Source organism: Apodemus sylvaticus, chromosome 7 (assembly GCF_947179515.1).
Source record: "Apodemus sylvaticus chromosome 7, mApoSyl1.1, whole genome shotgun sequence".
Classification (NCBI taxonomy): domain Eukaryota; kingdom Metazoa; phylum Chordata; class Mammalia; order Rodentia; family Muridae; genus Apodemus; species Apodemus sylvaticus.
The window spans coordinates 57748834-57762886 of record NC_067478.1 but is presented as its reverse complement, the minus strand read 5'-3'; positions in this window follow the sequence as shown (position 1 = coordinate 57762886).

Below are 14053 nucleotides of genomic sequence, written 5' to 3'. Positions count from 1 at the left end.
ATAAGAAAGAACTTCCTGGTTGAATTTGAGTCTCTTCTCACTGCCCATCACAAAATCATCTGAGCTGTAAAATGACCATCTTTGCAGGGGGAGCTGTTAGTCAGAGATTGGGTGGTAATGAGACTGGACCTGCAGCGAGACAGGGATGCTTCGAAGCCAGGCTTTGCCATTCAGGTGAGCTGCTGACACTCTGCACTGCATATTTCTCTCCTAAAACATGGTGGGATAAGGGGAGAGAGGTGGCTCGGTGGGTAAAGCATTTATGGCTCATGCGTGAGGACCAGAGTTTAGACCCCAGGCACCCACGTAGATGCCACAGGGGCATGCTGCTCCTCCTGTAACCTCAGGGCTCTGGAGGAGAAAGGAATGGGCCTCAGTGAGCTGTGGAGCTGGCCTAGCTGACAGCTCTGGGCTCAAGGGAGAGACCCCGCCTCAATACAGAAGGCAGAGAGTGACTGAGGAGATGCTTGACGTCAACATGTGAGCTCTACACACACATCCATGCACAGCCTCAGCCCTCATACACTCACAGACACACATCTACAAATGAATACATATTTTTATGTTAAAGAGAAAACAGCACACACAGTATGTCTACTCTATGCAGGCTGTTGATGACGCACAAAGGACACACATGAATCAACACACCAGAATAAAATACTTAAAATATGCATAACACATAAAATGTACCTATCTAAGAATCAAGAGCTCCTACCAAATCAGTGCAGAGTGCCACCCCAACAGAAAATGGAGCAGGTAATTGAACAGGTGATCAGCAGGAGTGTGACAGCAATGCAGATCGTCACTAGGGAGGTGCCATCAGTGCTGCTTTAAATAACCTCTTGTGTGGTGGCTCTCTGGCAGAGTAGACTACCTTTATTGAGGCCTTTCCATGGGGGAGGAAAAGAGAATGGTAAGGTTTAAGATACTGTCAAGTAGAGACATACACATTTACACACAGAGCAGACAGACAGACAGAGCAAGATTCTTCAAGACTGGAAAGGTACTCACACATACCTGTGCCCTGTGTAAAACCATGATTTCCAGAGAGCAGAGAAAGGCTTGGAAAGTGTCTCATCAGATGCACCAGCCTGTCATGGAAGTGGGGCCGCCAAAGTATGCTTGAGCTCTGCGGGAAAAGCTTCATTTTACCTTAAGAACATTTCCTCAGATCCATTTAAATGGATACGTTACATGAAAAATACCAACTATATCTAATAACTTATGTCAGCTTGAGGGGAAGTCAAAGTTTCTGAGCCTGAAGCTAAGACGCCTGGATGTGTACCTCCTCTACCACCTCCTCTGAGCCCAGCTAAGCCATCTGTGTTGGCTGGGTTTGTGTGGCAACTTGACACAGGCTAGTCATCAGAGAGGAAGGAGCCTCAGTTGAGGAAACACCTCCATGAGATCCAGCAGTAAGGCATTTTCTCAATTAGTGGTCAATGGGGGAGGGCTCAGCCCATTGTGGGTGATACCGTCTCTGGGGCTGGTGGTCCTGGGTTCTATAAAAAGGTAGGCTGAGCAAGCCACAGGAAGCAAGCCAGTAAGCAGCACCCCTCCATGGCCACATCATTAGCCTCCAGATTCCCTGCTTGAGTTCCTGACTTGACTCCCTCCAATGATGGACTATGATCTGGAAATGCAAGCCAAATAAACTCTTCCCCAACTTGTTTTTTGGTCATGGTATTTTATCACAGCAATAGAAAGTCTAAGATACTGTCTAAGGTCATTTTACCTCAGTTTCCCCATCTTTCCTGTGACTATGATAGTATTTCCTAACGGTAGTTGTGTGAACACACGAGCCTAACATGTTCAGTGTCTGGCATTCAGAAGGCCACAGTACTGTGACCCACACAACCATTCCCTCCTTCCTGTTGCAGGCCAGGAAATCATTGCATGTTAGAGTTGGGAAGGTCCATAATTAGACTGCTCTAGTCAACTGATAAATTAACAGTATGCTCAATGCTTGTCCCAGGAAGGGTGAACTTTAGAGTCCAGATCCTGATTTGGTTACTGCTCTAACATGTAAAGTCAAGTTCATCCATGCCAGCAATCTCTAGGCCCCATTCCCTGTCAAAACACCTCAGTGTCCCGTTCTTCACAGTCCTTTCACCAGGCCTCGGTAGGGGACGTGCAACTCCAATAGACTCCTCATGCACAGCATGGATGTTCTGCTTAGGGGCAGAGAGAAAACAACAGTTCTGGGGTTGGCGACTCCCTTGCTTTGTTCTCAGTTTGTTAGCACTCCAAGAACCTGATACCTAATGGTTGTCCTTCAAGGACTGGCACTTAGGGTCTCCTCGGTTCCCAATACTTGCTAAGTCTGATCATCTAAATGAGACCCAAATGACAAATCTTAAAGAGTTTTCCCACGAGTTTTCAAGATGCTTTCTTTTTCCACTGAATTAAATGAACTTTTAGGGACTAGAGAGATCAGCATTAAGGAAACTGACTGCTCTTCCAGAGGACCTAGTGTGGCAGTTCACAACCATCAGTAACTCTAGTTCCAGGGGATCTGGCATCAAAGGTACTGCACGCATGTGCATGAACATACATGCAAGCAAAATACCCAAATACAAAAATTTAAAAAAAAAAATCTCAAAAAAAAAAACCTTAATGGCAACTTTTAAATTAAGAGGTAAGCAATTTAGAGGAGAGGAGAAATATCTCAGAAGTTAAGAGCATCCAGAGGACCAGAGTTCAGTTCCTATCACCCACATCAGGTACACAGGAAGCTGTAACCCCAGCTTCCCTGGTGGCCTCTTCTATCCTCCTTCTGGAAATCCAGCTGCTCGGGTCCCCAGCTCCAGTCCCCAGCACTGTGTGTGCATCTGCCTCACCCTGTGAGTTGATCATTTCTCTCTCCCCCTAATACCCACTGTCCCTCAGTGAGTCCCTGTGAGGAGACCTGGGCCTTTTGTTCTCTCTGATCCCTGAGGCTTGGAGTGGGACAGGTGTGTCCAGGGAGGCTCAAGTACCCCGTTGTAAATGAGAGAAAATACTGGAAGAGTTTTAGTCTGCAGAGTCAGATGCCTGGAAGACAGACCCCTGCCTTGAACACCCCTGAGGAAGGCTGGGGGTTGGCAAGGGAGCACCTTCTCCTGAGAACATTTTAATGGACTCCCACCTTGGGGTACAGCAGGTGGTGACGTGCAAAGGACAAACTGAAACCAAAGAGATGCAAATGGAACATGACACGGTGGCTCAGTGCAGCCCACCGCAGGAGAGACCCTGGGCAGGACCGGCTTTGAAGGTGATGGATGGAGTTTGGGCTCCCAGCTCAGCTGGCTTCAGACTCCCTAGTGCCCCCTGGAGGACTTAGGCTGGTCAGATTCTCACAATCACACCAAGCTGGTGGACCAGCTTTTAGAGAGTGTGTCGGTGGAATGTCTTTGCTGCTCTATGGCCGATAGCCCATAGTGGCAGGTCCTGAGAGCCACTAAGATTTAACAATCTTGTTCCCGAAGTGAGTCTGCCTATGAGGTGTCTCCTGGCATCCCCACCAGAGGCTCTAAAGTAATGAATCTGTCCAATCATGGCCTAGACTCTGTGAAGCCATGAACCAGAAAGTTTAGCTTGTGAGTTTATTACCTCAAGTATTTTGTGATGGTTAGAGAAAGCTGAGTAACATTAGGCATAGGGGAGACATGTCTAGTCAGAGTAAAGCAATAAAACCGTGCATTGTCCTCAGCTGCAGAGCATACCAGGCTTATTATATTGACTAGCTGAGCAGAGCTGAGACTGAGCAGAGGTCTTGACATCCTCCAAAAGAGAAAGTTGAAATGCAAGACAGTCACCTGGAAACCTTCTCAGCCTTGAACATGGAACTAGGAAAGAATTTCTTTTCAAATGGTTCAATTTTGAGACCGTGCCGTGACTAGAGGCCCTGAACCGTGCAGTGCTGCTGTTCACTGTTAGCACCGAGGAATCAAGGGTGAGACGTAGATCAATTCCTTTGGTCTGGAGTGTTTTCATCTCAGGTTTAGCCATTCCCAGTTGAAGAGGATCGTAGGAGGCACATTGAAGGTATGTAGTCACCATTCCAGGGGTCAGGGTCAGCATGGCTATGTGGCAGGACACAGGACATAACCTCTCTGGCATCTCATCAGTCAACACAGGTTCCTTCTCACCTTGGAGAACCTATGATTTTAGGGTCTCCCTCTACAGGATTCTGGAGTATCTTATAGAGATTAAGTCTTAAATGTTTCAAGCTAAAATGCTTATGATTCTTGAGTTTTGGGGTGCTTTTTACCACCACTATATAAGCATCTTCTCTTAATGGCAGAAGCTGTGTCTGCTGGCCTATAGTTCACTATTTTACCCCTTGGAGCTATTCGTTTGTAACAAGAAATCAAAGAACTGGAGAAAAGGTAGAAGCATGGCTATTTACCTTGTCTGCTATAAAACCAAATGGAAGACTAAGGCAGTAAAACTCCAGACCCTTCTCTCCTCTCTCCTCTCTCCTCTCTCCTCTCTCTTCCCTCTCTTTCTTGCCCTTCCTCTCCTCCCCTTCCCATCTTCCTCCTCTCCCCTTCTCTCTTTCTCATTCCTAAACTTCAGTTACTTCCTGTATTCAATTGGGAATCTTATATTCTGTTTGGATTTTTTAAAATGCTTTTTCCACTTGCTGGAGATGAAGTAATTAAAATATTTTAGGCTGGAGATGTAATTTAGTTGGTAAGAGTGCTCACCTAGTACACACTTGGCCCTGAGTTTGATCCCCAGAAGCATCTGAGAACAGGTATGATGGTGCATTCCTATCCTGCCAACGTCTGGGAAGAGAGGCAGGAGGATAGGAAGTTCAGCATCAACCTCAGCTTCATACCTGAGTTCGAGGCTACTCTAGAGTACATGAAATTCTGATTCAGAGAATACATATATATCATCATAAAACAGGAAATCCCAAACACTCAACGACCTTGTCCAGGGTCACCTGCTGATACCAGTTGGTCCAGCCAACACTGGCATTCTGAGGTGGTTGCACTTGTCTGGCCTGTGACTTCTCCCTTCAGCAGCCTGCTGACCTATGACTTGGAGAACAGGCAAGAGTGTCTCTGCTCTGTTAACATCAAGATAAAGAGCTCTCCCTCTGGGCAGAGTGGGGCAGCTGAAGTGCGTGGTTTGGCCCAGAGACTAAGTCTGAGGAAAGCCCCAGTGTTCGTGAGAGCAGCCCCTGCTGAGAGTGGTTCCAGTTGGCCACTCCTTTTCTCAAGCACAACTGTATGATTCCAGGGTAATCTGTGACAAATGACTTCCATGTGCCGAGGCTGGGGAGTGTCCGCCTATGCCAAGCTCCAGCTCTCAGAATGGCAAGCATCTTTTCATCTAGCCTGTGGCCATACACCAGCAGCAGGCTACTTCCACACAGACTCTAAGTCCCTTAGACAACTATGAAGATATTATCTTAAATTGCACCAGTGCAAGGTGAGGGGTGGGGTGCAGGTAGACCCCAAAGCCTTCTGTGTTTCAGCTTTACTAGAACACTTACAAATCAAAGGTTCAGGTTCCCTCTAGACACACGAGATCAGTTTACCTACCTGGGAGTCTGGGGTGGCACTTTTGGAATTTTTCCCTCTGACATCTATATGCTATCTGTAGCCATACTACCTTGAGCACAGCTTATATGATCTCAGAAACTAAGTGAGGCTGAGCCTGACTAGTGTTTAGATGGGAGACCCAAATGTTGGATTCCCAAATGCCTGAGGTAGGTACTTGGTACTGAGGTAGGTACCACCCACCAGACAATTGTTCCTTGACAGTAACTTCCACGGAAAAAATAATTGGTCTCATCTAGAACTCTGGCTTAGCCCAAGAACTATTTCTTTTGTTTGTTTGTTTGTTTGGTTTTTTTGGTTTTTTGGTTTGGTTTTGGTTTGGTTTTTTTTTTTTTTTTTTTTTTTTTGATTTTGTTTTTTTCAAGACAGGTTTCTCTGTATATCCCTGGCTGTCCTGGAACTCACTCTGTAGACCAGACTGGCCTCGAACTCAGAAATCCACCTGCCTCTGCCTCCTAGAGTGCTTGGATTACAGGCATGTGCCACCACTGCCCGGCTTCAATAACTATTTCTAAGCATGGTCCATCTGTGGAAGTTACTTGTTTGAAATTGGCCAAGGCTATCACAGTTGTCCTTAACCATGCAAGTTCATCTCCATCTATGTTCAGATTAGTAGAGGTGGCTTTAAGTCTGTTTCTATGTCCTGGCTACTCTATGTGTTGGTTGATGGGGAAATGAAAGAACAGAATATATAAAAGTTAGTGGAGATTAGTGAGGGGGGATAATGAAGGCACCGTTGACAGCTTGGCTTTGGTGCCTGAATGCCTAACAGTGTACTTCCAAAATAGCTGTGGTTAACTCACAAAACTGGGGTAGGTTTTCATGAATAAACAGTGGAAACATGCCTGTGCTTACCCAGTTGACATCGCTTCTCTTTGATGGAAGGGATAGCAATGACTCCTGCTCTCCTGAACCATGTGGTATCTGGGACTGTGCCCCAATCCTTTCTCCTCAGCCAATGGAAAGCTTGGATCAAAGGAGGTGTGGAGGCTCATGCCCCTGGACTCATCTGCTGGCAAAGATCTTGTTCAAACCTTGTGCTGACCCAGGATCTTTTCCAGAGTTCTTAAGGGTTCAGTAAAAGTGTTTGATTGAGTCAAAATCTTCCACTAAATAACACAAACAGAAAGTGTTGTTTTGCTTGCTTGAAGCCATTTTACTCACAATCCTGATCCCAGCTCAGGAAGGGTCAGGAACCTCTGTGTAGCAGGATGGCCAGAGCCTGCAGCTGCAGACAGCCAACCCTTGCAGAACCCAGTCAGCGAACAGAGAAAATGGGGAACCATCTTGCAGACAAGACCAGTTCCAACACAGAGACTCAGCCATCTTGTTAGAAAGATCTCTTTGCCTCTGCCTCCTGAGTACTGAGAGTCAAGGCTTGCATCATATCTGGCTTATTGTGACTGTTATGACTGAGAAAGGTTGACAGCAGGGACCTCCTCAGTTCCTGCCTGAAGGGTGAACTCTCAAAATCTGTGGGAGAGTCAATGGTGATGGGTGTCCAGGTGGATGGTGGAATGCAGAGAAGCTAAGATCTCTAACCAGGCATTTGTACAGTGCCTTCTGCTGGTGAGCAGCTTTAGATCTCCCATGACCCATGTCTATAGGACAGGAGCATGCCACTGTTCCTCTTCCACAGAGGAAGAAGCTGAGCCTGGGCCAGTCACTCCCTGCAGGGAAACAGTACAGAGCAGCCTGATAGACCCACCCTAGCCTTCTCAGAAAGCTTTCGCACTCTGCCTCCAAGACTTTGGGTTTTTTCCTCAGACTCTCCACAAGTGAATTCCAACTCTGAAAGTGGAACAATAAAAAGCCTTCCTTCTGGACCTGGTAAAGGAAAGAACACATGGTAGTTTGCACAGACTTTAGGATGTCTCAGTAAATATCAGCTATCTTTGAGTTCCAATGTACCAATTAGCTTTACTGTATCACCATGTCCCCTGCTACTGGAGAGGTGTTTTCCCAAGAGCCTGTACTTAACCTAAAGCCACTTGAGTGGCTGCTTACTAACAACAGGAAAGGGTAAAACAAAAACAAACAAACAAACAAACAGGCACTTCGTCGGGTCTAATGTGTTATTCAACAGACACAGCTTAAGTCCTGCCATTACTTAGAATGTAAAGCAAAACCTGAGCATGAAGACATGTCCTTTGAAGATGCTCTTCCAGGTTCCCAGAATGACTTGATGTAAGTATTAGCTTGAAGTTGTTGACAGTCCTCTGTGTCTTGCAAGTGGACCAGCTCCTGGGGTAGGCAGTAGTTGGGGCTTTCATTGTTTGATAGTTAAGTGGAAAGTGCAGATAGAGCCACCAGGGTGTTTCTGAGGTCTGTGTGATACCTACCCACTTCCACACAGCCTTGATGACAAGGCTGAGGACCAGGCAGTATGTCCTCCAAGCAACCACTGAGTGATGGAAGTCCTTCCCCATAAATTTGAATCTCTGTGCCATGACTGTCCTGCACGAGGAGGCACCACAAGTACTTCGAAGATGGTGGTGGTGGAAAGGGTCAGAAGTATGGATATATTACTTAGGGCATTGTGGGTTGGGAAGGATATCTTTGGGGAAGTAATTACAGAAGAAAGGGAGAGGACTTCCATTCTGAGTGGCTGTGTGCAATAAATGCTTGGCGAGTGATCTGTCCAGCTGGGGAAAGGCCAAGACTAATTTAACCTTTGGTCCAATGGCTGGGAGTCAGCTAGTTTCCTTCCCCTCTTACATCACTCCCAGAGATCCAGACAAAAATAACATGGTCCCGATTACATGACATTACAGGCTCTGAAAATCCACTAGGGAGGAGGGTGTTGAAACCCCTCAGAGGCAAATTAATCCTAGCAAAGCAACAGCTGGAAGATTGATGCGAGAGGAGAAACTGCAGCATATTGCTTCCAGGCTTGTAGGGAAGTTTATTCTAATCCAAGCAATTTCAAGAAGGGTTAAAAAGCACTAATTTGGAAGCATGTCAGTAACTTTAAGATGGGGCCTTGGTACAGTCATCCACATGCCGTGATCTGTTGGTCGGCACACTTTCAAATTGAATTCCTGGGTCCTAATGCTTATCTTGGTTGTTTAGTATTGAGATATCTCATGCCATGGCCAGAGAATTTACTATTGCTGTGTTGGAGTAGTGTCAGGCTTCTGTAGGTGGTCAGCTCTGCGTAGGCTAGTGACTGAACCCAGCAAGTGGGAGTTGGGTACCTGCTCCTTCTCCTGGAGCTCATCTAGTCCAGAGTGGACACTTGAGTGTTTCCTGCAAGCACAGCCTGGAGCCCCTGGAGGACAATTTGCAGAACCTGTATGCACCATTTCCACTCACAAAGCAAAATATTTCCTCTCCCCAGGACGCAGCAGTCCTCTGCACACTGCCTGCTTTGCAATTGGATGTTACTTGGAGACCCAACATGAACTCTAGACTAGAAGTGTCCCAGCTGGAGTGGAACTGAGCTGTAGGAAACACATTCTTAGCACAAGAGGGAATCTATAGTGATGGTTATAGGCCTGGTCTCTGGACCCTGGGCTGCCTGAAACCAAACCCCAATATGTTCAGCACTACCTCACAACCCTGGGCAAGTCCTAGCTGCACTTCACAGAGATGAGAAAAGTAGGCGCTTCGCTGAGTGACTTAGACAGTGGGTAGTTTTGTTGCCTGATAAATAGTAAAGACAGATGAATAAAGCTGGCTGAGGAGGTGGGTCGCTCACTGAAGCACTTGCCTTGTAGGCATGAGGACCTGAGCTCGATCGCTGGAATCCTTATTTTATAAAGAGAAAAAGCCTATGCACGGTAACACAGACTTGTGACACCAGTGCTCACTACAGCCAGCCCAGCCTAACTAGAAAGCTGTCTACAAACAAACATGCTTGAACAATGGTGTGCATAGTTGTCTTCCATTCTTCGAGAATTGCTCTTACTGTTGGAACACAGTGGTCTTAGAAGTTTGGGCAACCCTACTTCAGAAGCTGAGTGGCAACCAGTGCCCTCTTGCAATGTTCAGGACCAGATTCCATTTTAGCCCCTTAAGTCATAATAGCAAAGACATCTAGAGACTTGAACATGTGTCTCATAGTATCCCTAAATAGGTCAATGGCCTAATGTCTCTACCTCTGACTTTCTCAGCTTTGCTCTTCTGTGTCTGCAGCAACATCACCTCTCTCAGATCACCCCGGGGGCAGCCATTAGACAAGAAGAGAACTTTGATTCTCCACCTGTAGAAGCATGTCCTGGATTAGGCTGAGTGTCTTGTCTGTGGTCACACTACAGCTTGGAATAGGATCAAGATCCTGGGCTGAGGTTAGCACTTTTCCCCCAAGGCCCACAAGTCTGAGCTCTACCCAAGGCCTCTGACTCTTGACCCCTTCCCAGGGAGCACTAGATCCAAGCGTCTATAAAGGCTCCCATAGAGAAATTCTATTCAAAGTAGACCAATATCTAGGGAGAAACTAGTCCTTCCTTGGAGATCCTGGGTCTGCTCTGAGATTCCTCTAGTAGCATATAATTTTAAAAAATAAAACAAAATGAAAACGAGGGGCTGGAACTTAGCTCAGTTGGTAAAATGCCTGACTTGTAAGCTTGAAGACTTGAGTTTGATTCCTAGAAAGATGAGCTTGGTGACAGGGCCCTGTAGTCCCAGCACTGGGGAGGTGGGGACAGGTGGATCCCCAGGGTCTCACTGGCCAGCCAGCCTAACATACTTGGTGTACTCTAGGCCAATTAAAGACCCTGTCTTAAACAAACAAGGTTGAGTGCCTCTGAGGGGTGACAGCCGAGGCTGTCCTCTGGCTTCCAAATGTACACATTCCTACATGTGCAAGTGCATCTGTACACACAAAAATTTAAAGACATATATGAAATGAATAATACAAATGGAGTCGTCACCGGGCATGCTGGGGCCGATGCCTTCCACATGACACCCACTGTGGCTCATTGGCTGGTTGTGCTTTCAAGGCCTGGTTTTCAGGTCATGTCACACATCGGAATCATATTTCCGATTCCTCGGTAAATCTTTTGCTAGCACAATGCATAACTCGTGGGACTTCAGCTCCCATCTTTTGACTCCAAGCCCAGTGGCTTTCAACTCCAGCATGAGAAGTTATTAAGGAATCCTGTTTGGGATATGTAGAGGTTACAGAACTGGGGACTGTTCCAAGCGGAGATTTCCCATGGGCAGGACGGGGCCAAGGCAGATGGCCACTCGTCTACGCAATGAACGGTTGTTGGATGCCAACAAGTCAAGCCTTGCAGATTCCTGGAGAATAAGGCAGACCCTGTCCCACCCTCATGGAACTAATTCTTTTCCAGGAAATTCAAATAATAAACACAAAATTGCACAGATCATGATGAGTGTGATAGAATCAAGCTCAAGGTGACGCAGGGAGGTCTGGTCTAGACATGAGAAGAGCTTGGTAAAATCTGTCATCAGCTTCCCACACCAGGGCCTAGTTAGTGCTATCTACCACTGTACCTCACCATCATGGAAGGAAAGAATCCAGAGAATCTTCATACCTCTCACTGAATCCCTTCAGGTCAGTTTCTAAGTCCTTTCCAGTCGGCTGCATCTCCACTAGCATCAGACCTTTTGGTCTGCCTACCACAGCGCCCTCTACTGGTCTATTCTCATTCACTTAGACTTTTTCCAATGCTCTCACTGAAGCTCCCTTCACATTCCTGATTATTCTACCTTCACCACCCACCCTCCACTCCCTGCCCCCATGTCCTCTCCTCTGCATCCCCACCAGACTCCTGTAGCCTCAGTGCCTTCCCTTGACTGTTAGAACTGAGGCAAGCTCCAGACTCTGTGATGGCCAATCCCGCTGTCGACTTTAATGGGTTGACACTCACCTAGAGAGGGGGAGACAAGGTGGAGGTGTATGACCCGCACACGCTGCAATTGGCCCTCTTCTGGCCTCTGAGATGCCTGAAGAGAAGGATCTGAGGGAGACTGCATCTGACTGAGAGAGCTTCCCGGCCCCCAAGCTGCAGGAAACCATTTATGTGATTCTTTCCTCAAGCGACCCCCTGACAGCCAGGGTCCCTGAGGGCAGAGACTCCCTCCGCCACATGATTTGTGTGGAAGTGGGGTGCCTGTGGGATTTCTGGTTTGTTCCTTTGCTTATGAAATGGCAGGGTTCTCACTTCCTCCTCAGCACGGCGTGCTCTCTCCAGTTGTGTTTGGGGATGTTACATAACTGGCCTTTCTCCTCTCTCTCGCTCTCATTCCCATCTCTTCCTGTGGAACGCCCTCCGGGTGAATACACAGCTTTCAACAAAGCATATTTGTCAAGTACCTGCCTTGGAGACAGAGCTTTGCCTGGCATGGTTCTCTGTAGACGAGGGGCCGACAAACAAAGAGAATTCCCCTTCCTTAAAGGGTTAGGCCGCTGGAGTTCCTTCCTCCCAGGGAACCTCAGGTACAGATATATAGATATAATAAAACTACACTAATAAAGAATAATTCAAAGCACCGTGCTGAGCTCATTAAGGAACACCTAAAGACTGCCAGCCGACTCGGTTGTCCTGGCTGGCACAAACAAGTCTTGCTTCTCTCAGGCCTCTCAATTCCTACCTAGGCAGTTTAGCCACACCCATCTTTCTCTTGGCCCCTCCTCTCTCCAGCCTTCTCTCTCTCCTTGTCACCATTTGTTGGCTGTCACCCTCCTCTGTGCCTGGCTGAGGCTGGAAGCATGTCAGGAATTTTTAATTGGAAATACCATGAGAACTGTTATCGCCATAGTTTCACCAGGGAGAGATCCAGGCCTCGGGGGCCGATGATGGGTGATTCCCTGAGGCGGGCGAAGTTTAATATCTCACCTAGGTTAACCAGGGCAGTTGGCTCCAGGAGCCAAGGCCCCGCGTGGAATGTGAGAAATGAAGTCCAGTCTGACAGGAAGGAGGGTGGGTGTGCTGAATAACCCAAAATTCCTATAACGTCTGAGGAGGTGGGAGAAACGGACAGAACAGGGAATCAATTAAAAGAAGGAAAACAAGCTAGGATTCCACAACCCTGTCTCTCTCTCTCCAACTGCCCACATAAAAATGACTGTGAGCGAAAGCAGGTACCACCTGGAGCTGGGAGGAGCCCAGTGCCTCCTCCTTCTCTGCCTGGAGCGTTCAGGCCTCCCTCTGTTCTCACAGCTGCCAGCCCTGGGTCAGATGAGCTCAGCCTCTTCTGATCTCCTCCCCTGTGAGGTCACCATCTCCCTGAGCTCCCCTGGCCTTCTCCCAGCTCTCGGGGCAGTTTTCCCATCTGCCAGGGCCTCAGGAACTGGGTGGGGCTGGTGGAGCTGAGGATGAGGTGTGCTGGCAGGGGGTGGGCTGGCCCAGTTGTCACATGGGGCCATGTCTGAATTAGATGGTTCTATTTTCAGTTCTTCCTATGGGGAGCAGAGAAGGCATGAGGTGAGAGGAAGCATCAGTGAGAGGGGCCAAGTCGTCTGTGGTCCTGATAGTCTCACCTATCAGAACCGGAAGAGGTCTGAATCTCCTCCAGTCTCTTCAACCTGGGCCCCGGATTGGAGTTGGACAACTCCCTTCAATCCCACAAACTCCCAGTTTGTCTGCCTCCTATGAGAAGGTACTGTGTGAGACTTTGAGTAAAGGATCCCACTTCTGGCAAAAGCTGAGAACATGACCTAGCTCAAGCTGCTTGTGTTTATTTATGAGCAAACACAGTCCCACCAAGGTTAAGTGGTGAGTCAAAAGAATAGAGCAATAACTAGATAGCTGTACTACCTTACCTTTCATATCCTCAATTGACTTTTCCTATGACTGAAATGAGGAAGAGGAGGAGGAGGGGGAAGAGGAGGAGGGAAGGAACAGGAGGAGGGAAGGAGGAGGGCAGGAGGAGGGGAGCAGCCACAGCATGTGTCAGGCTTACTGAAGGAGAAAATTATATTTATCCTTCCTCACTACTCTCACAGCCCAAGTTATTCAAGGCAAGTCTTGAATGGGCCGTGTGGCCCTCAGAGGCCTAAGTAGCATTATGTCCTTTTCAGATCTAGAGCAACACTGTTACATAGGTTTTAAGATAAAACACCATGAATCTGTGACTATCCCCCTGCAAATTGTTGGGATGGCAAAACCATGTTTACTACCAAACAGATATAGCTTCCAGCTTTATAAACAGAGCTGCAACCTGGCTCCCCACAGCCAAGAATCAGTAAATCATTAAAATCATGTTTAAAAGGGAAGGCAGAAAAAGAACAAAAAAGAAGGAAAGGAGGGAGGAAAGAAGAGAGGAGAGGGAGAAAGTCATATCTTCCAGCTAGGATGGGTGGTCCTCTTATTTCTGAGGACTAGTTAGAAAAATGTGAGGCAAAGAAGGACATTTTTTAGCTGCCTCCTGTGCTATGTTAAAGGGAAACCCTGAGTTCTTACAGGGCATGTTTCCTCAGGGAAAAAAAAATTCTTAGCAAAGACAAAAGTAATGAAGGCTACATAAAGCTAAAAGGGGCAATGGAGGGGCTGGCATCCAGACAAGGCGGTGTTAGAACCTGGGGGCGG